The sequence below is a fragment of the Schistocerca serialis genome, chromosome 10, assembly GCF_023864345.2.
Source record: "Schistocerca serialis cubense isolate TAMUIC-IGC-003099 chromosome 10, iqSchSeri2.2, whole genome shotgun sequence".
Classification (NCBI taxonomy): domain Eukaryota; kingdom Metazoa; phylum Arthropoda; class Insecta; order Orthoptera; family Acrididae; genus Schistocerca; species Schistocerca serialis.
Window position 1 is genome coordinate 199,345,354 of NC_064647.1, and position 23,959 is coordinate 199,369,312.

Below are 23,959 nucleotides of genomic sequence, written 5' to 3' on the forward strand. Positions count from 1 at the left end.
TTATAGCAAACACGAATGCATTTAAACAATCTTTATTTCCGAGATGTATGCGTGATTGGAGCAGGAAAGAGTCCTAATAACTGGTAAAGTAGGACATACCCTCCGCCACTCACTTCACAGTGGTTTGCAAAGTATAGATCTAGATGTAGATTATCTGCATTTGGATGAAACAACATGTAGGCTCAGACAGTGCATGGTTTGGACAGTTTTCTATGAATCTCTCCCAAGTGCCTGACAGGAGAACAAACTTCTCGGTTTTTTTTTTTTTTACTCACTCCGACCAGGTCGATCTCAAATCAAATCAATGATGTGTGGATGTGATTACATGACACCACAGACTTATAAAACAATATTGCGCACTTATGTTACTTTGGATTCAGTGACATCCCTAACAGACAGAACAATAAGAAACGCTCAAAGGTAATAGCCATTCTTCACCACCCATCTCCCTACGTGGCTCTCTTTCACTCTATTTTCAATGTGTTAGCGAAAGATCTGTCTGAGAACCAAAGAAAGCTATGGTTGTGTGTAAATATTGCAAGTTTCTTTAAAAACTTATTATTATTGGTAAGTATTTCTTGATTTTTGCATTGGAAATTGCTTTGCTTGGATTGTCTGAAAGGTTGTTCGAGAAGCTGCCTCTGTTGCAAACAGTGAATCGAAACAAAGTTAATCTGACTGCGTGATTTTCAAGCATGTGTACTGAGTCACTTAATAAAGAAAATCAGGTTCTACCTACGTTCCCTTCGAAAATCGTACAGTCTGTTTCATACTTATTTACTTCTCTGAGATGAAATTTGACATTTCTTATCGAATGAAAGGAAGTCCCTCGAAATCTGAAATGTAATTTATTTTCTTTTTTTTTTTTTGGATTAGCTGTGGCAATGAGTAATGTTCGGACAACAGCTCTATGGAAGCTGCTGCTGCTATTGAACGGTGCTAAAAAGGCGCCTCTCATTTACTGGGCGGCAAACTAAATACAGGTGAACTCCGTATGCAATATGCCCATGTAATGTGTCTGTATTTCAAATTGCAACTGTGGAACTTTATCTAGTGAACGACAAACATTGGAAAATGGATAATGACGTGGTAAATTACGTTAACGCTGATTCCTTTAAAAGGTCTATTGGGAAAATGTAGAAAAGTCACTTTTATTATTCGTTGTAGTCAAGAGTTGTATAGAAATGGTATTACAAAACATGTACGTTCATAGTAGATTATAAAAGGTTGCATTGGTTCAAATGGCTCTGAGCACTATGGGACTTAACTCCTGAGGTCATCAGTCCCCTAGAACTTAGAACTACTTAAACCTAACTAACCTAAGGACATCACACACATCCATGCCCGAGGCAGGATTCGAACCTGCGACCGTACCGGCCGAGGTTGCATTAACTGAGTTAATATTTCTTGAATTGTCGCTCGTGTTGCCTAATTAAAAAGAGGGGGGAAAGTTATGTGTAGCATATTACATTGTTATAATGGTGTGCAGGCAGCAGCTCGCACGCAATTAATGCAAATTAAACTAATTGTACCTTACTATGAAGTCTTAACTGATTCAATAAAAAATCTTTCTCTCTCGCAGTAAAAATATCAAAAAGCACGTTATAAAACCAATTTACTCAATAATGTGACGCCGTAATGTCGGTCGTGGGTTTGTTACTGTGAGCAACAGCATTTGGAAACGGCCGATGCAGAGCTAGCCTTGTAGTCTTGCGGTGTCGTTGATGATACTGCGCGCTGGCTGAGAAACAATGTAAGAGCGACTGTCGTCCCAGTTACAAGGGAGCTGTGAACAAATATCAACACACATTTCACAATCCCTAGGCCTTCCCGGCCAGAATTTTGTAGAGAAAGTTTTCTGTCTTTCAAACACGGAAGATAGGAGGGGTAAAATACAGGGAGCGAAAACCACTTACAATATGTACAGAAACCAGATGTCAGGTATAAGAGTCAAGGGGCATTAAAGGGAAGCAGTGATTGAGACGGGAGGGAGACAGGGTTGTGGCATACGCCCGATGTTATTCAATCTGTATACTGAGCAAGCAGTAAGGGAAACAAAAGAAAAATTTGGAGTAGGAATTAAAATCCAGGGAGCAGAAATAAAAACTTGAGGTTTGCTGATGACATTGTAATTCTGTCAGAGGCTGCAAAGGGCTTGGAAGAGTAGTAGAACAGAGTGTACAGTGTCTTGAAAGGAGGATATAAGATGAAAATCAACAAAAGCAAAACGAAGATAATCGAATGTAGTCAAATTAATCCAGGTAATGCTGAGGGAATTAGATTAGGAAATGAGACACTTATTGTAGTAGATTAGTTTTGTTATTTGGACAGCAAAATAACTGATGATGAAGTAGAGAGGATATAAAAAGTAGACTGACAATGGCAAGGAAACCGTTTCTGAAGAAGAGAAATTTGTTAACATCGAGTATAGATTTAAGTGTAGGGAAGTCTTTGCATGGAGTGTAGCCACGTATGGAAGTGAAACATGGACGACGAATAAATAAGAAGAAAATAGAGGCTTTCCAAATGTGGTGCTACAGAAGAATGCTGAAGATTAGATGGGTAGATCATATAACTAATGAGGTGATATGGAACAGAATTGGGGAGCAAAAAAAATTTGCAGCACAACCTGACTAGAAGAAGGGATCAATTGGTAGGACGCATTCTGAGACATCAAGGAATCACAAATTTAGTGCTGGAGAAACGTGTGGGAGGTAAAAATCGTAGATTGAGACCAAGAGCTGAACACAGTATGCAGATTCAGAAAGATGTAGGTTGCAGTAGGTACTGGAAGATGAAGAAGCTCGCTCAGGATAGAGTAGCATGGAGAGCTGCATCAAACCAGTCTTCGGACTGAAGGCCACAATTACAACAACCAATTTTGTGGATGAGAAGGCTTTATCTACGAAACGTGCTAACGAAGTTCTGAAAAGAAATCTCTATCGGGTACGTAAGTTAGATGAAGCCAGTGTTTAATAAAAGTTAGAGAGTGAGATATAAATTATGTCAAATTACAAATAATCTTCAAAGTTATGTTGTGAATAAAGATTTAGTAGCGGAAGCACATGCTTCAGAAATATTGAATATATCTACATCTACGTGATTACTCTGATGTGCACAATAAAGTGCGTGGTAGAGGGTTCAATGAACTACCTTCAAACTGTCTCTCTACCATTCCACTCTCTAACGGCGCGCGGGAAAAACGAACACTTAAATTTTTCTGTGCGAGCCCTCATTTCTCTTACTTTAGCGTGGTGATCTTTTCTCCCTATGTAGGTGGGTACCAACAGTATGTTTTCGCAATCTGAAGAGAAAACGGGTGATTTAAATTTCGTGAGAAGATCCCGTCGCAACGAAAAACGTCTTTGTTTTAATGATTACCACTCCACGTATCATGTACGTGGCACTATCACGCCTATTTCGCAATAATACAAACCGAGCTGCCCTTCTTTGTCCTTTTTTGGTGTCATCCATCGACCCCACCTGATGCGGATCCCACACCGCACAACAATACTCCAGGATAGGGTGGACAAGCGTGGTGTAAGCAGTCGCTTTAGTAGGCCTGTTGCACCTTCTAAGTGTTCTACCAATGAATCGCAGTCTTTGGTTTGCTCTACCCACAACATTATCTGTATGATCGTTCCAATTTAGATTATTTATAATTGTATTCCCTCAGTTGAATTTACAGTCTTCACATTTGTGTGACTTACCGCGTAATCGAAATATAGGGGCTTTCTTTTAGTACTCATGTGAATAACTTCACACTTCTCTTTATTGAGGGTCAAATGCCAGCATCCAGATATATTTAAATTATTATGCAATTCGTTTTGGTCATCTGATGACTTTACAAGACGGTAAATGACAGCGTTATCTGCAAACAATCTAAGACGGCTGCTCGGATTGTCTCCTATGTCGTTGATGTAGATCTGTAACAATGGAGGGCCTTTAACTCTTCCTTCGGGAACGCCGGATATTACTTCCGTTTTAACCGATGACTTTGCGTCTATTACTACGAACTGTGACCTTTTTGACAGGAAATCACGAATCCAGCCGCACAATTGAGGCGATATCCCATAGGCACGCAGTTTGGTTAGAAGACGCTTGTGAGGAACGGTGTCGGAAGCCTTCTGCAAATCTAAAAATATGGAATCAATTTGACATCCCCTATCAAGAGCACTTATAACTTCATGGGTATAAAGAGCTAGTTGTGTTTCACAAGAACGATATTTTCTGAATCCGTGCTGACTATGTGTCAATAAATCGTTTTCTTCGAGGTAATTCATTATGTTCGAACACAGTATATGTTCGAATACCCCACTGCAAATCGACGTTAATGATGTGGGCCTGCTTCCCTTTTTGGGTATCCTTAGGTACGGATCTTTCTGTGAGCGAGCGGTTGTATATAATTGCTAAATATGGAGCTAGTGTATGCATGAAAAATGTGGGCAAAGTGTGAGACTGTGGGTGGTTTAGCTTTCTGACAAAGTTTGCATTTAACCAGAACACGATAATTATTTTTTTCCATGTTGAACAAACAAGAAGTCTGGCTCAGCGTTGAAGAACATTTTCTTGCGCCATAATGAGCATAACTGAGATGAATTCATGACTTATTTGGTCTCATGGAATGCATAGAAGCCAAGTGAAACTGTTTGGATTCTCTAGCACTGATAAAATTAAATTGAGCTGTGTTGACTGGCGCTAGGTATGTTCCACTTGCGTCGCTGATATCGATACTCGTCAGGTCTTGCACCTCTGACTGTTCCGCCTTTGGTTTACCGGCTTGGCGTGTGGCCGGGGTCTCTGTCCGCTCGGCGTTCGACGAGGCAACATCGTTTTGAAGGCAGCCCCTCGTCTCCATCCGCTCTGCCTCGGCCTCCCCCTCCTCGTCGTTTAGCCGCGCGCCGGGTTACGGTGCTGATTAGTCGCGTCCTTTGCGTGCGAAATGGTGGCGGGTTCGTCGTCTCATGCTGGACATCTTCTCATCGCGTAAGTGGAAGCATTAAGTTACGTATGATTCATACTCTGATGTTAACCGGTGAGGATGTGTGAGACTTATGGTGGCGTGTGGTATCTGCCGGAAATTAGGAGATTAGTTAAGAATAGTTCTGAACTTGGTTCCACAGTGTCTTATTCACTGAGGCTAATGCACTGCTTATTATGCTTCAGGGACATGTACAATGTGTGTTATTTTAAGTGGTATACAGGGTGGTTCATTGATCGTGACCGGTCCAAATATCTCACGAAATAAGCGTCAAACAAAAAACTACAGAGAACGAAACTTGTCTAGCTTGAAGGGGCAAAACAGATGGCGCTATGGTTGGCCCGCTAGATGGCGCTGCCATAGGTCAAACGGATATCAACTGCGTTTTATTAAATAGGAACCCCCATTTTTTATTACATATTCGTGTAGTACGTAAAGAAATATGAATGTTTCAGTTGGACCACTTTTTTCGCTTTGTGATAGATTCCATTGTAATAGTCATAAACATATGGCTCACAATTTTCGACGAACAGTTGGTAACTGGTAGGTTTTTTACATTAAAATACAGAACGTAGGTACGTTTGAACATTTTATTTCTGTTGTTCCAATGTCGTACATGTACCTTTGTGAAATTATCATTTCTGAGAACGCATGCTGTTACAGTGTTATTACCTGTAAATACCACATTAATGGAATAAATGGTCAAAATGATGTCCGTCAACATCAATGCATTTGGCATTACGTGTAACAACATTCCTCTCAACAGCCAGTAGTTCGCCTTCCGTAGTGTTCGCACATGCATTGACAATGCGCTGACGCATGTTGTCAAGCGATGTCGGTGGATCAAATAGTTCAAATGGCTCTGAGCACTACATGAGTTAACATCTGAGGTCCCCTAGAACTTAGAACTACTTAAACCTAACTAACCTAAGGAGATCACACACATCCATGCCCAAGGCAGGATTCGAACCTGCGACCGTAGAGGTTTCGCGGTTCAAGACTGAAGTGCCTAGAACCGGTCGGTGGATCACAATAGCAAATATCCTTCAGCTTTCCCCACAGAAAGAAATCCGGGGACGTCAGATCCGGTGAACGTGCGGTCCATGGTATGGTGCTTCGACGACCAATACACCTGTCACGAAATATGCTATTAAATACCGCTTCAAACGCACGCGAGCTATGTGCCGGAAATCCATCATGTTGGAAGTACATCGCCATCCTGTCATGCGGTGAAACATCTTGTAGTAAGATCGATTGAACATTACGTAGGAAATCGGCATACATTGCACCATTTAGATTGACGTCGAGAAAATGTGGGCCAATTATCCTCCCTCCCATAATGCCGCACCATACATTAACCTGCCAAGGTCACTGATGTTCCACTTGTCGCAGCAGTCGTGGATTTTCCGTTGACCAATAGTGCATATTATGCCGGTTTACGTTACCGCTGTTGGTGAATCACGCTTCGTCGCTAAATAGAACTCAAGCAAAAAATCTGTCATCGTCCCGTAATTTCTCTTGTGTCCAGTGGCAGAACTGTTCACGACGTTCAAAGTCGTCGCCATGCAATTCCTGGTGCATAGAAATATGGTACGGGTGCAATCGATTTAGATGTAGCATTCTACACGCCGACGTTTTTGAGATTCCCGATTTTCGCGCAGTTTGTCTGCTACTAATGTGCGGATTAGCCGCGACAGCAGCTGAAAGACCTACTAGAGCATCATCATTTGTTGCAGGTCTTGGTTGACTTTTCACATGTGGCTGAACACTTCCTGTTTCCTTAAATAACGTAACTATCCGGCGAACGGCCCGGACACTTGGATGAAGTCGTCACGGATACCGAGCAGCATACATAGCACACGCCCGTCGGGCATATTGATCACAATAGCCATACATCAACACGATATCGACCTTTTCCGCAATTGGTAAACGGTCCATTTTGCCACGGGTAATGTATCACGAAGCAAACACCGTCTGCAATGGCGGAATGCTACGTAAATGTGATACTACGTACTTATATGTTTGTGACTATTACGGCGCCATCCATCGCAAAGCGAAAAAAGTGGTCCAACTAAAACATTCATATTTCTTTACGTACTACACGAATACGTAATAAAAAGTGGGGGTTCCTATTTAAATAAACGAAGTTGATATCCGTTTGACCTATGGCAGCGCCATCTAGCGGGCTAACCATAGCGCCATCTGCTTTCCCCCTTGAAGCTATACGAGTTTCGTTCTTTATAGTTTTTTCGTCTGATGCTTATTTCGTCAGGTATTTGGCCCGGTCACTATCAATAGCCACCCTGTATGTGGAAATTTTAGTCCGTTTCAGGACACACTGTCCGGTCTGAGCTCGGCCGGGACTGTGTACGTGTCCAGCAGCCGTAGAATTCAACACAATTGGCTCGGGGTTGGTTTAATCACTTGTTCCAACAGGAGTTGGTATAATTATTTAATGCGGGAATTTCCTTAAGGCTACTGTAAGTGGTGCCTTAAATTTTTGCAGACTTCTTACAAGGGAACCTCCCCATCGCACCCCCCTCAGATTTCGTTATATGTTGGCACAGTGGATAGGCCTTGAACAACTGAACACAGATCAATCGAGAAAACAGGAAGAAGTTGTGTGGAACTATGAAAAAATAAGCAAAATATACAAACTGAGTAGTCCATGCGCAACACAGGCAACATCAAGTATAATGTGAGCTCAGGAGCGCCGTGGTCCCGTGGTTAGCGTGAGCAGCTGCGGAGCGAGAGGTTCACGGTTCAAATGTTCCTTCGAATGAAAAGTTTATTTTCTTCATTTTCGCAGAGTTATGATCTGTCCGTTCGTTCATAGGCGTCTCTGTTCACTGCAATAAGTTTAGTGTCTGTTTGTTGGGACCGCACCGCAAAACCGTGCGATTAGTAGACGAAAAGACGTGCCTCTCCAATGGGAACCTTGTTATTGAAGTCGCGAGCTATATTTGCTGGATTGCCCACGGAATCCATCTCACGTATTTAATGAACTCTCGTCTAAACTGCCAGCCAGCCAGCCAGGGAGCCTCGTTAGCAGGAATTCTCTCTCTTCCGTGCGCTGTAGTCGACTGGCATCGTGTGTTTCGATGTTCGTTTAGGTGTAGCGTCCCCATACTACGGCGCAGTTGCCTCGCATCGGACGGACGGACGGACAGATAATAATTGTCTGAAAATAAAAAATTAAACTTTTCACTCGAGGGAAGACTTGAACCAAGGACTTCTCGTTCCACAGCTGTCATCTCCATCCAATCCATACAACGATAGCTGTAGGGAACCCCGAGCATGTCCCTCACAGGTGATAGTATCAAAATGCTAACGGTAAACTGCCGAAGCATTCGCAACAAAGTGTGTAATATTATTTGATTTCAGATACTTTGCATATATTTGCCATAAGAACAGCCAACGAGCTGTAGTTCGTAAAGATGCTAAGTTTCACAGCGTGAGAGTAGAGAGACGAAATTTTTTTAATGTACGAGGTGCATTCAAGTTCTAAGGCCTCCGATGTTTTTTCTAATTAACTACTCACCCGAAATCGATGAAACTGGCGTTACTTCCCGACGTAATCGCCCTGCAGACGTACACATTTTTCACAACGCTGACGCCATGATTCCATGGCAGCGGCGAAGGCTTCTTTAGGAGTCTGTTTTGACCACTGGAAAATCGCTGAGGCAATAGCAGCACGGCTGGTGAATGTGCGGCCACGGAGAGTGTCTTTCATTGTTGGAAAAAGCCAAAAGTCACTAGGAGCCAGGTCAGGTGAGTAGGGAGCATGAGGAATCACTTAAAAGTTGTTATCACGAAGAAACTGTTGCGTAACGTTAGCTCGATTTGCGGGTGCGTTGTCTTGATGAAACAACACACGCGCAGCCCTTCCCGGACGTTTTTGTTGCATTGCGGGAAGGAATTTGTTCTTCAAAACATTTTCGTAGGATGCACCTGTTACCGTAGTGCCCTTTAGAACGCAGTGGGTAAGGATTACGCCCTCGCTGTCCCAGAACATGGACACCATCATTTTTTCAGCACTGGCGGTTACCCGAAATTTTTTTGGTGGCGATGAATGTGTGTGCTTTCATTGAGCTGACTGACACTTTGTTTCTGGATTGAAAAATGGCATCCACGTCTCATCCATTGTCACAACCGACGAAAAGAAAGTCCCATTCGTGCTGTCGTTGCGCGTCAACATTTCTTGGCAACATGCCACACGGGCAGCCGTGTGGTCTTCCGTCAGCATTCATGGCACCCACCTGGATGACACTTTTCGCATTTTCAGGTCGTCATGCAGGATTGTGTGCACAGAACCCACAGAAATGCCAACTCTGGAGGCGATCTGTTCAACAGTCATTCGGCGCAAAACAATTCTCTCCACTTTCTCGATCATGTCGTCAGACCGGCTTGTGCGAGCCCGAGGTTGTTTCGGTTTGTTGTCACACGATGTTCTGCCTTCATTAAACTGTCGCACCCACGCACGCACGCACTTTCGACACGTCCATAACTCCATCACCACATGTCTCCTTCAAGTGTCGATGAATTTCAATTGGTTTCACACCACGTAAATACAGAAAACGAATGATTGCACGCTGTTCAAGTAAGGAAAACATCGCCATTTTAAATATTTAAAACAGTTCTCATTCTCGCCGCTGGCGGTAAAATTCTATCTGCCTTATGGTGCTGCCATCTCTGGGACGTATTGACAATGAACGCGGCCTCATTTTAAAACAATGCGCATGTTTCTATCTCTTTCCAGTCCGGAGAAAAAAAATCGGAGGCCTTAGAACTTGAATGCACCTCGTACGCCTGTTCCAAGCCGCGCGTCAGCGTTTAAATACTCTAAATAAACTCTATGACCCGCTGGGCGCAGATATTTAAAATCATTGCCGCAGCGCTTAATAGCAACAAGCTGCGAAACAGAAGAAATAACAATCTGTTGTGGGTTGGCAGGAGAGCCAACACCGGGTTACGAGAGGAAGCCGAAAGGCACGCGTTTTAGCTCACGCAGGCTGGCGTGAGGTCTGGAACAGGACAAGGGAATTAGAGTTTAGAAAAACGGACGTAGCTGGTGGAATACTTAACTTTAATCCATTAATGATGAGCGTCGCTCTTGACTGTACATTATTCACAATATCAATAGTAACTGAACATGGCGCCTTGCTAGGTCGTAGCAAATGACGTAGCTGAAGGCTATACTAACTATCGTCTCGGCAAATGAGGGCGTATTTTGCCAGTGAGCCATCGCTAGCAAAGTCGGCTGTACAACTGGGGCGAGTGCTAGGAAGTCTCTCTAGACCTGCCGTGTGGCGGCGCTCGGTCTGCAATCACTGATAGTGGCGACACGCGGGTCCGACGTGTACTAACGGACCGCGGCCGATTTAAAGGCTACCACCTAGCAAGTGTGGTGTCTGGCGGTGACACCACACAATCTATCTTTTGTTAAGAAATATTCTAGAGACTTCATTATTGTTTGTACTTTTGGTCCCAGACATGTTAAGACGTACTACATAGCGTTGCTACAAGTTGAATTCTTATTTTATGTCACATATATTTTAAACGAAGAACAGACAATTAGGTAACGAGGGTGTGGATACAATGTACTTACGCACACGCAAAGACATTTAATTTTAAGAAGGAGCGGACCGACAAAGCATTGATTATTGGACTGCGCCATGTACAAAAGAAATATCAGATGTAAGTGACGTATTTATTGTGTATTTGTCAATGTCTAGTGGTTTAAAGCCAGTTTGTTCAAAAATGTTAATATTTTACGAAGCAGTAATTTTCTTCTTATTCTTTTCTTTCACTAACCAAAAATTATGTTCAAATTTTATATGAGCTTTGTAACAGATTCACTCTTTATCGCAGTGTCTCGATTTCATTTCGGAGACCACTAATGTGTTCAACTTCCGATCTGTTAATCTTTGTCTTACGAAATTCCACTAATTTGCTTTCATTTCCATTTTTATATTCAAATAGGTCCCTTAGGTATTTTCATCGAAGATTCTGATTGCATGAAGACAATCCGGGTCAAAAGGTCAATTATTCGCGTAATCAATCCGGACGTCTCCTGAACACAATCGAGAACCGACGCATCGGTGATCAATTAATAATCTCCCTCTCTCTTTTTAAGTCGTACTAAACAACGGCCGTAAGTACGCAGTCTAGCGTTAGGTTGCATTTTGTCAGTAAATATTACCAACCAAGAGTTACAGCATCGCTATGAATATTTACTAATATTTTCTGCAAAATACTAACAAGAAATGGAAAAACTGGTAGAAGCCGACCTCGGGGAAGATCGGTTTGGATTCCGCAGAAATGTTGGAACGCGTGAGGCAGTACTGACCCTTCGACTTATCTTAGAAAATAGATTAAGGAAAGGCAAACCTACGTATCTAGCATTTGTAGACTTAGAGAATGCTTTAGACAGTTTGTACAGAAACCAGATGGCACTTACAAGAGTCTAGGGGCATGAAAGGGAAGCAGTGATTGGGAAGGGAGTGAGACAGGGTTGTAGCCTATCCCCGATGTTATTCAATCTGTATATTGAGCAAGCAGTAAAGGGAACAAAAGAAAAATTCGGAGTAGGAATTAAAATCCATGGAGAAGAAATAAAAACTTTGAGGTTCGCTGATCACATTGTAATTCTGTCAGAGACACCGAAGGACTTGGAAGAGCAGTTGAACGGAATGGACAGTGTCTTGAAAGGAGGATATAAGATGAACATCAGCAAAAGCAAAACGAGGATAATGGAATGCAGTCGAATTAAATCGGGTGATGCTGCGGGAATTAGATTAGGAAATGAGACGCTTAAAGTAGTAAATGAGTTTTGCTCTTTGGGGAGCAAAATAACTGATGTTCAAATGCTCAAATGTGTGTGAAATCTTATGGGACTTAACTGCTAAGGTCATCAATCCCTAAGCTTACACACTACTTAACCTAAATTATCCTAAGGACAAACACACACACACCCATGCCCGAGGGAGGACTCGAACCTCCGCCGGGACCAGCCGCACAGTCCACGACTGCAGCGCCCCAGACCGCTCGGCTAACCCCGCGCGGCGAAGGTCGAAGTAGAGAAGATATAAAACGTGGACGGTAAATAGTTCAGATAAGAAGAGAATAGAAGCTTTCGAAATGTGGTGCTACAGAAGAATGCTGAAGATTAGGTGGGTACATCACATAACTAGCGAAGAGGTATTGAATAGAATTGGGGAGAAGAGAAATTTGTGGAACAACTTGACTAGAAGAAGGGATCGGTTGGTAGGACATGTTCTGAGGCATCAAGGGATCACCAGTTTGGTATTGGAGGGCAGCGTGGAGGGTAAAAGTCGTAGAGGGAGAGTAAGAGATGAATACACTAAACAGATTCAGAAGGATGTAGGTTGCAGTAGGTACTAGGAGATGAAAAAAATGGTTCAAATGGCTCTGAGCACTATGGGACTTAACTACTGTGGTCATCAGTCCCCTACAACTTAGAACTACTTAAACCTAACTAATCTAAGGACATCACGCACATCTATGCCCGAGGCAGGATTCGAACCTGCGACCGTAGCTAGGAGATGAAGAAGCATGCACAGGATAGAGTAGCGTGGAGAGCTGCGTCAAACAAGTCTCTCGACTGAAGATCACAACAACAACAGGAACAATATTTCCTATACAGAAGAAACAAGTTCCTAACGCCAGAAGTGCCAGAGTTTGAAGTGCTCATGAAAAGCATTGAATCCCGCATAATATTAGCTATAGAAAGCTAGTAGATAACTGAAACTGGCAGAACTAAGATTTCTGGGGAAAATTTGAGTGTATATCGAAAGGAAAGGCAACCGGGAAATGGAAGTGCTGTGTTTGTCGCAGCAGACAAAAATTTTAAACCCACCGAGATGGAAATTGAAGCTGCATGTGAGATTGTATGGGCAAGACTCAGTATCAGAGGCAGGCATAAAATGATAACTGGATCCTTCTTTCGCCCACCAGACTCATCTCCTGATGTAACTGCAAACTGTAGAGGAAATATGAGTTCACTTGTAAGTTTCCCAATCATACTGTAGTCATTGGTGGCGATTTTAATCATCCAACAATTAATTGGGGAAATTCCTATTTTGTTAGTGTTGGGCGTGATAAGACATCATATGAAAATGCCTTCTCTGAAAACTACCTACAACAGATAGTTAGGAACCCCACTTACGATGGAAAAGATTGGATCTAATGGCAACAAACAGATCTGACCTCTTTGAGGATGCCCACATCGAAACTGGTATCAGTGACTATGACGCGGTTGTTGTAACAATGATTACCAAAGTACAATGGGCAGATAAAAGAAGCAGAAAAATAAACTAGATAAAACGTTAGCAGTGATATATCTCAATGAGGAACTTGAAACTTTCAGGACAGGGTTGGAGCATGTAATGGAACTATGGCTCAAGTTTAACACTCCAGTGGTCGCGTGTAATCTCTCAGATACAAAGGTACGTTTTCTCGTACTAGGCAGCCCGTGCGCGTACAGACCAAGTCCCCCCCCCCCCCCCCCCCTTTCTCCTCGTCAGGGACTTCAGCGTCTGTACCGTCAGTCGAATTACTGAGGCAGCATCTTTTATTTTAATTAAACCGCCTTTTTGGTATGTTCTACAATGCTCAGGAGCATCTGAACAACATGGATTGCGTTTCGCCTGATTCCTATGCAACCCACATGACGTAACCGTGTTGCTGGTCCTCTGCTTACCTTTTCAAAATGATCAAAAGTGTGTCAATTTCTAAGGGACCAAACTGCAGATGTAATCGTCCCTAGACTTACACATTAATTAAACTAACTTAAACTACTCTATGCTAAGAACAAAAAACACACCAGTGCCCAAGGGAGGACTCGAACCTCCGGCGGGAGGGGCCTCGCAACCCCTAACATGGCGTCTCATGCCGTACGGCCACTCCGTGCGGCTTTACTTTTCAGTACAGTCGTTTGACTAATCAAAATGACTACTGCAAGAGGCCTCAAGAGATAAGTGCTCCGGATGGCTACCAATCCAGATGCAAATTAATACCACGATAATGCAAATATCGAAAAACAGGTTATTAGAGACGACACGGCCATTACTCTCGTAAACTCATGATATTCCAAAAAGCAGCTTGAAATAATATGACAAAAATTTTTGGACTGGCCTTGGATCTGGGACTCTAATCCGGCAACTAACAAAGAAAGATCTTAAATATGGTTTCAGACCCAAGTAACAAAGTATGTGTGAGTTTAAACTTGAAATGATATGATAAAGTTCTGTGTTGGAAAGAGATTCGAACCCACCACCTTATCAGACTGTTAACTACGCAGAGTCAAATGTTAGAAATCGAAATTTTTCACCAGTAGCGAGACGACATAAACTGAAACGATGAGGCGAAAATGTTTTGCTTTACCGGTATTCGAACCCAGCGTCTATCGTCGTTGACCTGTAGTCACTAATAGACGTTAAAAATAGGTTCATGTTACCAGTAGCGAGCTGTGCACGTGTCCGCACTGGAAATAAATGACGGAAATTACCGTGCTGACTGGGAATCCAACTCTACACATAACATCGGCGTTGACTATACAAAGATACACTGAATATCAAATTCTTTTTCGTCAGTAGCTAGGAGTGGCGTGTGTGAACCTGAAGTGATACGACGAGAAGTTCTGTGTCTGAGTAGGAGTCGAAACAAGCACCAATCGATACTGTCGGAAACGCACGAGAGGCGTTAACAATCGTAATTATTTGTCACATGTAGTTTGGTATGCGCGTGCTACAACTTGAAATGACAGTATAGAAACTTTTGTGCTAGACCAGGATTCGAACCCAGACACGCGACTTTCGTGGAGAACACAGCGAAATGGATGATGGTAATTCGAGTCCTAGTCCAGTATCAATATTTTAAACATCTCTACTTCCTGTGGTTGTAGAAAAATATCCGCTACCAGTCACAATAAAAGGTTGTTTATTCGTCACACGACCGGTTTCGGGCTTGCGTCCATCTTCAGGTGTTTATACATTCATGTACATGTTTGTACTGTTGGAGATGACTGTATAAATACAAAAAATTATTTGCTGGTGACTACACAGATACAAGTGAGACAATTGTAAGTGGTAAGGCAGCATTTGACGAAATATCTGTACTTACAAAAAGATGAAGCACCATTATTAAGTTATGCTGTGGTGATAGTTTTGCCACTTAGTTACAGACACACTTACAGTCATTTTCACGTCATATATCAAGTATAGCTCCGTATTACACTATTATGATGTGCACTCGTGAAATACACTATGTTTACATACAATCATATGGACTGTGGTCAAAGAACTTATACGAGGCAGATGTAAAGATGTTGCTCACACAGAAACTTGTAGGTTCTGGTCAAAGAACTTAGCCACAGGAAGAGCAACACCTATATATGCAACACCTTTGCACTTCCTGTGGCTAACCAGGGTTCTATTCCCATTGCCGGCCCAGTGACCGAGCGGTTCTAGGCGCTTCAGTCTGGAACCGCGCTGCTGCTACGGTCGCAGGCTCGAATCCTGCCTTGGGCATGGATGTGTGCGATGTCCTTAGGTTAGTCAGGTTTAAGTAGTTCTAAGTGATGAGTGATGAGCTCAGGTGTTAAGTCCCGTAGTGCTTAGAGCCATTTGAACTATTTCTATTCCCAGTCAGCGCAGAAAAGTTCGTCACGTTATTTCCAGTTCAGACATGTGCACTTCTCGCCACTGGTAAGGCGTCTATTTGTGGCTAAATGTCAATGACGATAGGCGCTGGGTTCGAATCCCGGTAATGCAAAATATTTTCGTCTCGTCTCGTCTCGTCAGTTTGTCATCTCGCTACTGGCGAAAAATTACGATTTATAACATACGATGGTGTTTAGTTGACGATCCGACTAGGTTAGGTGCTGGATTTGAATTTTCGTCCAATACAAAACTTTATATCATTTCAAGTCAAAATGTGCGCACGCTTCGCTGCTTATGACTGAAACCATATTTAAAATCTTTCGTGGTTAGTTAACAGGAGCAATAGTTGCCGTATTAGAGTTCTGGATCCAAGTCCAGTCCAGAAATTTTCGACATATAATTTCAAGTTGGCACTTGCTTCTTGAAATGTCATTCACTGTAGTAAATTTGAGTTTTTCAGCTTAATTGTGTCGTCTCTAGGAACTTATTTTCTGAAATTTGCATTATCGTGGTACTACTTTGCATCTGGACTGATAGCCATACAGAGCATTCTCTCTTGTGGTCTCTTGCAGTAACCATTTCATGTAGTCAAACGACCGTACCGAAAAGAGAACAGAGGCGATACCCAATTCAGGTCGTTCGGACACTTTTGAGCGTACTAATACGTTAGCACCGGTGTGTTTCGTGTCGGTGCTATTCGTTTAACGGATTCTGAAGACAGGAGGAAACCGAAAGTATGTCACGGAGATGAAGAGCCCAATAACGACACACAAACGGAAAGCATTTATGAGATGTTTGGAGTGCTGTTTTCATCCCATTAACAGCAGTTTCTCACCGAGCGAGGTGGCGCGTGGTTAACACACTGGACTCGCATCCAAAAGGACGACGGTTCAAACCCGCTTCCGGCCACCCTGATTTAGGTTTTCTGTGACTTCCGTAAATCGTTGCACGCGAATGCAGGGATGGTTGTTTTGAAACCATGCCTCGGGCATGGATGTGTGTGACTTCTTTCCGCACCACTCCCTAATCCAAAGGGACCGATGACCTTGCTGTTTGGTCCCTTTCCCCAAAACCGACCAATCGGCAGTTTCTATGGGGTTGGCAGTGCTGCCAGTCAGTGTTTTCTAGCGATTTAACAGCGCAGATTGTTGACTCAACAATGACCAGCACAGACGGTGGCGCTTTGACACTCTATTGAAGGAAAGCCGGCTGCTACAGTACGTACGTACGTGGAAGCTCATAACTGCAAGGCGTCGCGCTTTACGGAGGCCCCTCTCGGGGCTGCTGTACTTGAATACTTCATGTAGCCTGCATTTGGCGGGTCTGTATTGGTCAGTATAGAAGGTGATTTCATGTACCCTAGCGTGGCTAAATAGCTGCTATTACGTACAGGGGTGTGATCCAAAAGTTTCAAGACTTAGAACTAGAAATTCATTGGACATTTAAGTACAGAGGACTAAAATTCTTCAAAATATGATCCTTCAGCATCAACACAGCGCTTCCAGCGCGTCTTCATAGCCCTTCTGGTTCGAATCCTGCCTCGGGCATGGATGTGTGTGATGTCCTTAGGTTAGTTAGGTTTAAGTAGTTCTAAGTTGTAGGGGACTGATGACCTCAGAAGTTAAGTCCCATAGTGCTCAGAGCCATTTGAACCATTTTTTTTTTTTTGGAGAATCCAGTCGCCCTTGATCGCCTGGCGGACGCGGCGCATTCGATCCCTCAAGCGGAGGAGCACTCCAGCGCCTTTAACCGCTCGGCCACTCCGGCCGGCACTCTCTCCACATTTTGATCCGTTCGGCTTGATGATGGCCTCCCAGAGCCTCTTTCAAACGTTTGTGCCACATGAAAACCATTGCAAGGGACATGGCTTCTTCCTTAAAGGCCTCTTGAATCATACCGAGAGTCTCTGTGGCAGTTTAGTTCAGTCGCACGCAAAACTCAATCGCATAACACTGCTACAAGTGCTCCATTTTCGCCTCTCACACTTTTCGACCGATGTCAATGACACGCACTCACGCTGCAAGCGATGTGCATTGCCCAGGGTTCCGGAGGCAACTGCTGCAGCGTCAGTTCGTTCCCTGAGAACCCCCACTACTTCCCCCACCAGGCGGAACCCACCCGCGCGCGCACCCCTACTCAGAAATTAATCAGTCTTGTATACACTCTGAATATACGCCAAGTCGTGCAATTTCTAGAGTATCTGAGTCGTGGCGCCGTTAAGTTAGTAGACTGTTCCGTCTGGCGCCACTAACTCAGGGGTTGTACCGACTATCCCTCTTGCGGCCCCATTGCTGTGGGTTGCGTCCTTAGAAGGTATTTACTGCCCGATGTACACTCCTGGAAATTGAAATAAGAACACCGTGAATTCATTGTCCCAGGAAGGGGAAGCTTTATTGACACATTCCTGGGGTCAGATACATCACACTGACAGTTGGACCAGCGTTCGTGCTGGCCGTGCAGACCGCGTGAGACGACGCTTCATCCAGTCCCAAACATGCTCAATGGGGGACAGATCCGGAGATCTTGCTGGCCAGGGTAGTTGACGTACACCTTCTAGAGCACGTTGGGTGGCACGGGATACATGCGGACGTGCATTGTCCTGTTGGAACAGCAAGTTCCCTTGCCGGTCTAGGAATGGTAGAACGATGGGTTCGATGACGGTTTGGATGTACCGTGCACTATTCAGTGTCCCCTCGACGATCACCAGTGGTGTACGGCCAGTGTAGATCGCTCCCAACACCATGATGCCGGGTGTTGGCCCTGTGTGCCTCGGTCGTATGCAGTCCTGATGGTGGCGCTCACCTGCACGGCGCCAAACACGCATACGACCATCATTGGCACCAAGGCAGAAGCGACTCTCATCGCTGAAGACGACACGTCTCCATTCGTCCCTCCATTCACGCCTGTCGCGACACCACTGGAGGCGGGCTGCACGATGTTGGGGCGTGAGGGGAAGACGGCCTAACGGTGTGCGGGACCGTAGCCAAGCTTCATGGAGACGGTTGCGAATGGTCCTCGCCGATACCCCAGGAACAACAGTGTCCCTAATTTGCTGGGAAGTGGCGGTGCGGTCCCCTACGGCACTGCGTAGGATCGTACGGTCTTGGCGTGCATCCGTGCGTCGCTGCGGTCCGGTCCCAGGTCGACGGGCACGTGCACCTTCCGCCGACCATTGGCGACAACATCGATGTACTGTGGAGACCTCACGCCCCACGTGTTGAGCAATTCGGCGGTACGTCCACCCGGCCTCCCGCATGCCCACTATACGCCCTCGCTCAAAGTCCGTCAACTGCACATACGCTTCACGTCCGCGCTGTCGCGGCATGCTACCAGTGTTAAAGACTGCGATGGAGCTCCGTATGCCACGGCAAACTGGCTGACACTGACGGCGGCGGTGCACAAATGCTGCGCAGCTAGCGCCATTCGACGGCCAACACCGCGGTTCCTGGTGTGTCCGCTGTGCCGTGCGTGTGATCATTGCTTGTACAGCCCTCTCGCAGTGTCCGGAGCAAGTATGGTGGGTCTGACACACCGGTGTCAATGTGTTCTTTTTTTCCATTTCCAGGAGTGTATATACGGGTTCGCTGGCCCCAGAGGAAGAGGGACCAAGTTCGGGGATTGGTGGTAGCGTCGCGACAAGAGACAATCACGCGGTCCGAGCGACAGAAGCCACTAGCTACTCAAGGAGGGCCTGTGCAGAGCGGAGATACCGAGGTACTTAACTGGGGTCAGCGTCGGCAGCAAGCAGCAGGCCGACATCCCGTCGGTTGGTTGGCAACATTCGTGTCGGACGACCGCTCGTGGCCTGGCTGCCCTCTTCTACCCGGCTGTCATCGGCACCAGTGAGTAACCGCCGCGACCCACCGTGGATCCCTGGAACTGCTCGCTGATAAAGGGGAGTAACATTCTGTAATCCTCGTGGTGATTTGTGTCGTTGTCTACCTGACCTCCTAATTATTTTCTGGTTTGTACCTGACCCTCAGAGTTTTACTCGGTCGGGTCTCTGGTCGTAAATATAGGCCGCAGTATTGGAAAATATGTTCATTTCCCCTCCTACTCCCCGTCCATCTCTTGTGCCTTCTTTCAGTGTCTCTGCGCTCCCTCCTGCCCTGTCTTCCCTTTCCTCTCCCACCCCATGTGTCTCCTGCCTCTTCGTGAACCCACGGTTGCCCCTCCTCTTCATCCCGCCGCTTCCCCAGCTGCCCCATGCTCTCCCCTCCTTTTCCATCCTCTCTGCCCTTTCCCTCGGCAGGTCCCGCCTGGTAGTTTTACTCTTCGTCGTGTGTGCTCCAAGTGGGTTTTAAGTGTGTTGTTTTCGGAGTGTTTTTAATACTGTGGCCAACTTTTAAACTGTGCATGCGCATCCAGTGTCTTCTCTGTGTTTTAAGAATCGCCAACTGTGTTTTTTAACTTTCTGGTGACTTTTTTAACTGTCCCCAATGAACTTCTACATGTCAGTGTATTTTTACCTCCATTTTCTCCCCTTACTCTGTTTTATGTTCCCCTTTCTTTACCTCCTTGTGTATGTATTATTTTATTCTTGTTTTAGTTGTCATGTCACTCGGCTGAAGAGCGGCGGATTGTGCTGCTGACAGCCCTCCCCTGCCCATATGGGGCAGGGGCATGAAATCACAATAAAGAAAAAAAAAATATGTTCCAGCAGTGTATTGCCTTTCCTTTCTGGTTTATACTCGATCATTAATGTTCTAATGAATCAGCCTCTGGTCGTAAATACAGCCGGAACAATTGTACTGAGGAACAGGTTGCCGTTAGACAAACAGGGGTCTTGTGGTTAGGTTTAGATGTTAACCAGTTCAATTCTTGGATTGTAATTGCATTAGTTATAATCTGAACAATCTGTTGCACTAAGCTGTGCGATGCTGTCTGTGAAAGACCGGGTCATTATTGGTGTATTTTTAACTGTATCTTGTGGTTCCGTCGAGTGAGTTCTCTTGTAATAAGCGTTCGTAAGTAATGTTTAAAAACGTTGATTCAGAGCGGTCTTCATAACTGACAATCAGTTTAAATTTTAAAATATTAACTGCCAAATGTCACTAAGGCTTTAGTCGGAATAAGATTGTCAAAAGGGACGGGTTGGGATCCAGGCGGCCCTTGGTTGCCGATTGAAATTAAGAGGTTGCTTGCTCTGAAGTAAGCCTTATAATTGTCATAATTGTTTCCTAATCTGTTTAACCTTCAAGCACAGGTTCGCATCTTGACCCCGTACCTTTCAAGTTAAAGCTTTCAATTTAAATTTACGTCATCTGTTCGAGGAATTGAAACACTCTTGTCATCAGTGGTGCTTACATACACTACTGGCAATTAAAATTGCTACACGAAAAAGAAATGCAGATGATAAACGGGTATTCATTGGACAAATATATTATACTAGAACTGACATGTGATTACATTTCACGCAATTTGGGTACATAGATCCTGACAAATCAGTACCCAGAACAACCACCTCTGGCCGTAATAACGACCTTGATACGCCTTGCCATTGAGTCAAAAAGAGCTTGGATGGCGTGTACAGGTACAGCTGCCCATGCAGCTTCAACACGATACCACAGTTCATCAAGAGTAATAACTAGCGTATTGTGACGAGCCAGTTGCTCGGACACCATAGAGCAGACGTTTTCAATTGGTGAGACATCTGAACAATGTGCTGGCCAGGGCAGCAGTCGAACATTTTCTGTATCGAGAAAGGCCCGTACAGGACCTGCAACATGCGGTCTTGCATTATCCTGCTGAAATGTAGGGTTTCGTAGGGATCGAATGAAGGGTAGAGCCACGGGTCGTAACACATCTGAAATGTAACGTCCACTGTTCAAAGTGCCGTCAATGGGAACAAGAGGTGACCGAGACGTGTAACCAATGGTACCCCATACCATCACGTCCGGTGATACGCCAGTAAGGCGATGACGAATACACGCTTCCAATCTCCGTTCACCGCGATGTCGCCAAACACGGATGCGACCATCATGATGCTGTAAACAGAACCTGGATTCATCCGAAAAAATGATGGTTTGCCACTCGTGCACCCAGGTTCGTCGTTGAGTACACCATCGCAGGGCTCCTGTCTGTGATGCAGCGTCAAGCGTAACCGCAGCCACGGTCTCCCAGCTGATAGTCCATGCTGCTGCAAACGTCGTGCAGATTGTTGTTGTATTGCAAACGTCCCCATCTGTTGACTCAGGGATCGAGACTTGGCTGCACGATCCATTACAGCCATTCGGATAAGATGCCTGTCATCTCGACTGCTAGTGATACGAGGCCGTTGGGATCCAGCTCGGCGTTCCGTATTACCCTCCTGAACCCCCCGATTCCATATTCTGCTAACAGTCATTGTATATCGGTCAACGCGAGCAGCAATGTCGCGATACGATAAACCGTAATCGCGATTGCCCACAATCCGACCTTTATCAAAGTCGGAAACGTGATGGTACGCATTTCTCCTCCTTACACGAGGCATCACAACAACGTTTCACCAGGCAACGCCGGTCAACTTCTGTTTGTTTGTGAGAAATCGGTTGGAAACTTTCCTGATGTCAGCACGTTGTAGGTGTCGCCACCGGCGCCAACGTTGTGTGAATGCTGTGAAAACCTAATCATTTGCATATCACAGCATCTTCTTCCTGTCGGTAAAATTTCGCGTCTTTAGCACGTCATCTTCGTGGTGTAGCAATTTTAATGGCCAGTAGTGTAGTTTTCACGTGTTGCAGAATGGCATTTAGTAAGAGAAACTGTGTCCAGCGCGGTAGTAACATCGCTGTTTCACCCGAGAACGGGCGGGCAGGAGGTCCCGTCGTGTTGTAATTATTGTCATGTTCTTTGTTGTTTTGATTTCTCTTGCAAAAGCTTATTCATTTCACATATTTGTTCACAGTGTAAAACAACATAAAACTTATTATTATACTGAGCCGAGTTGCAGCTCGCGTTGGTGCCGTTGCTAGGTTGACATCGTTTAGTTGGCACAGTTACGGTTGTCTTATTTTTGTGTTCGTCGGCGCCAATCCGTTTGCAAGCGTTGTCTGTCCGCTAGTGGCAGCAGCGGCGGTTATCGATATTAGTAACGTTGGTACTATCTTTGGGGCGACGTTGTGGTGTTTCCGTGTCGTGTGAGTCGGCAGTCCGGTTGGGGACGGAGGAGCATTTACGCTCGCGCAGAGTGCCAACACGCTGGGACCACTGGCGACACGCATGGACTGCCGGATCGAAGGGCTGTGGTCACGAGGGTGCACGACCTCGTCGAAATCGAATCCTGCATGTTTAAGTTGAGTGCATTGCAATTCACTTAGAGAAACCTCCACCATTGTGGCATCTCGCGGTTCTCCAGTGACTTTGGTTCGTGTTGCTGCTTGTAGTGTCGCCGAGGCGAAGAGCAGCGGGTGGAGAGCTTGGGGAAGGCGGATCTGATTAGCTGTCCTCAGCTTCTAATTACTATTTACTATTTTTGGCTTCTTACATTGTTAAGTTCAACCAGCGGTATTTTTTCTGCTTGGTGGCCCCACTTACCTGCCCTGGGGGTTGGTGTATGTAACTGCAGCGTACGTTTCCTCGCCTTGCCGCCGCTGTTTGCTCAGGCGTGTAAGTTTGAGAGCTTCTCTATTGTAGGTTGGGTGGCCTCCTTCTACTTTAGTGGGAGTCATTCCTTCTCGTTACGGGCGCTCTAAGCAAAGTATTCTGCGGGCGGAGCCCAGACCGCCGGTTCTGGCTTTGACGTAATTTCACATCTTGCATTTGTTTTGTTGGATGTCGGGTAGCCTCACCAAGATTATCATTAGTCTCTCGTTAGACTGCCACAACTCCGAGTTACCATCTTGTGATCTGAATGCAACTCTTGGCTGACTTTCTCTTTGCTGGCGAAAAGGTTTTTGGTGTGACCTACTCAGAGGTCGATTCCTGGAACACCGTCTGTCACTAGCCCTTGTGTTTCATTTTATTATTGAATCATTAAGGGGGGGGGGGGGGGGGGTAGGACGTCAAACGGGCCGACTTGGAGCAGGAGAGGCATCACAGGACATTTTAATTCCAGTGTCTATATTTTTAGAAATAAATTCATAACACTTTGTCAGCATCACCAGGAAGGATTCAGGATTCATACTCATAGCAGTGGAAGTTCGAAAACATACCAAAATAATTTCTTTTTACGTGTGAAATTTCATCATTTTTTTCACGTACTAATGGCTGCTTTTGTTGCTATAGGTACAATTTTCTTCATAAGTTAGAGAGATTCTTCGATGAATTTTGCCCAGCATACATACCATACTTACAGCTGTATGAAACTCTAGAATTT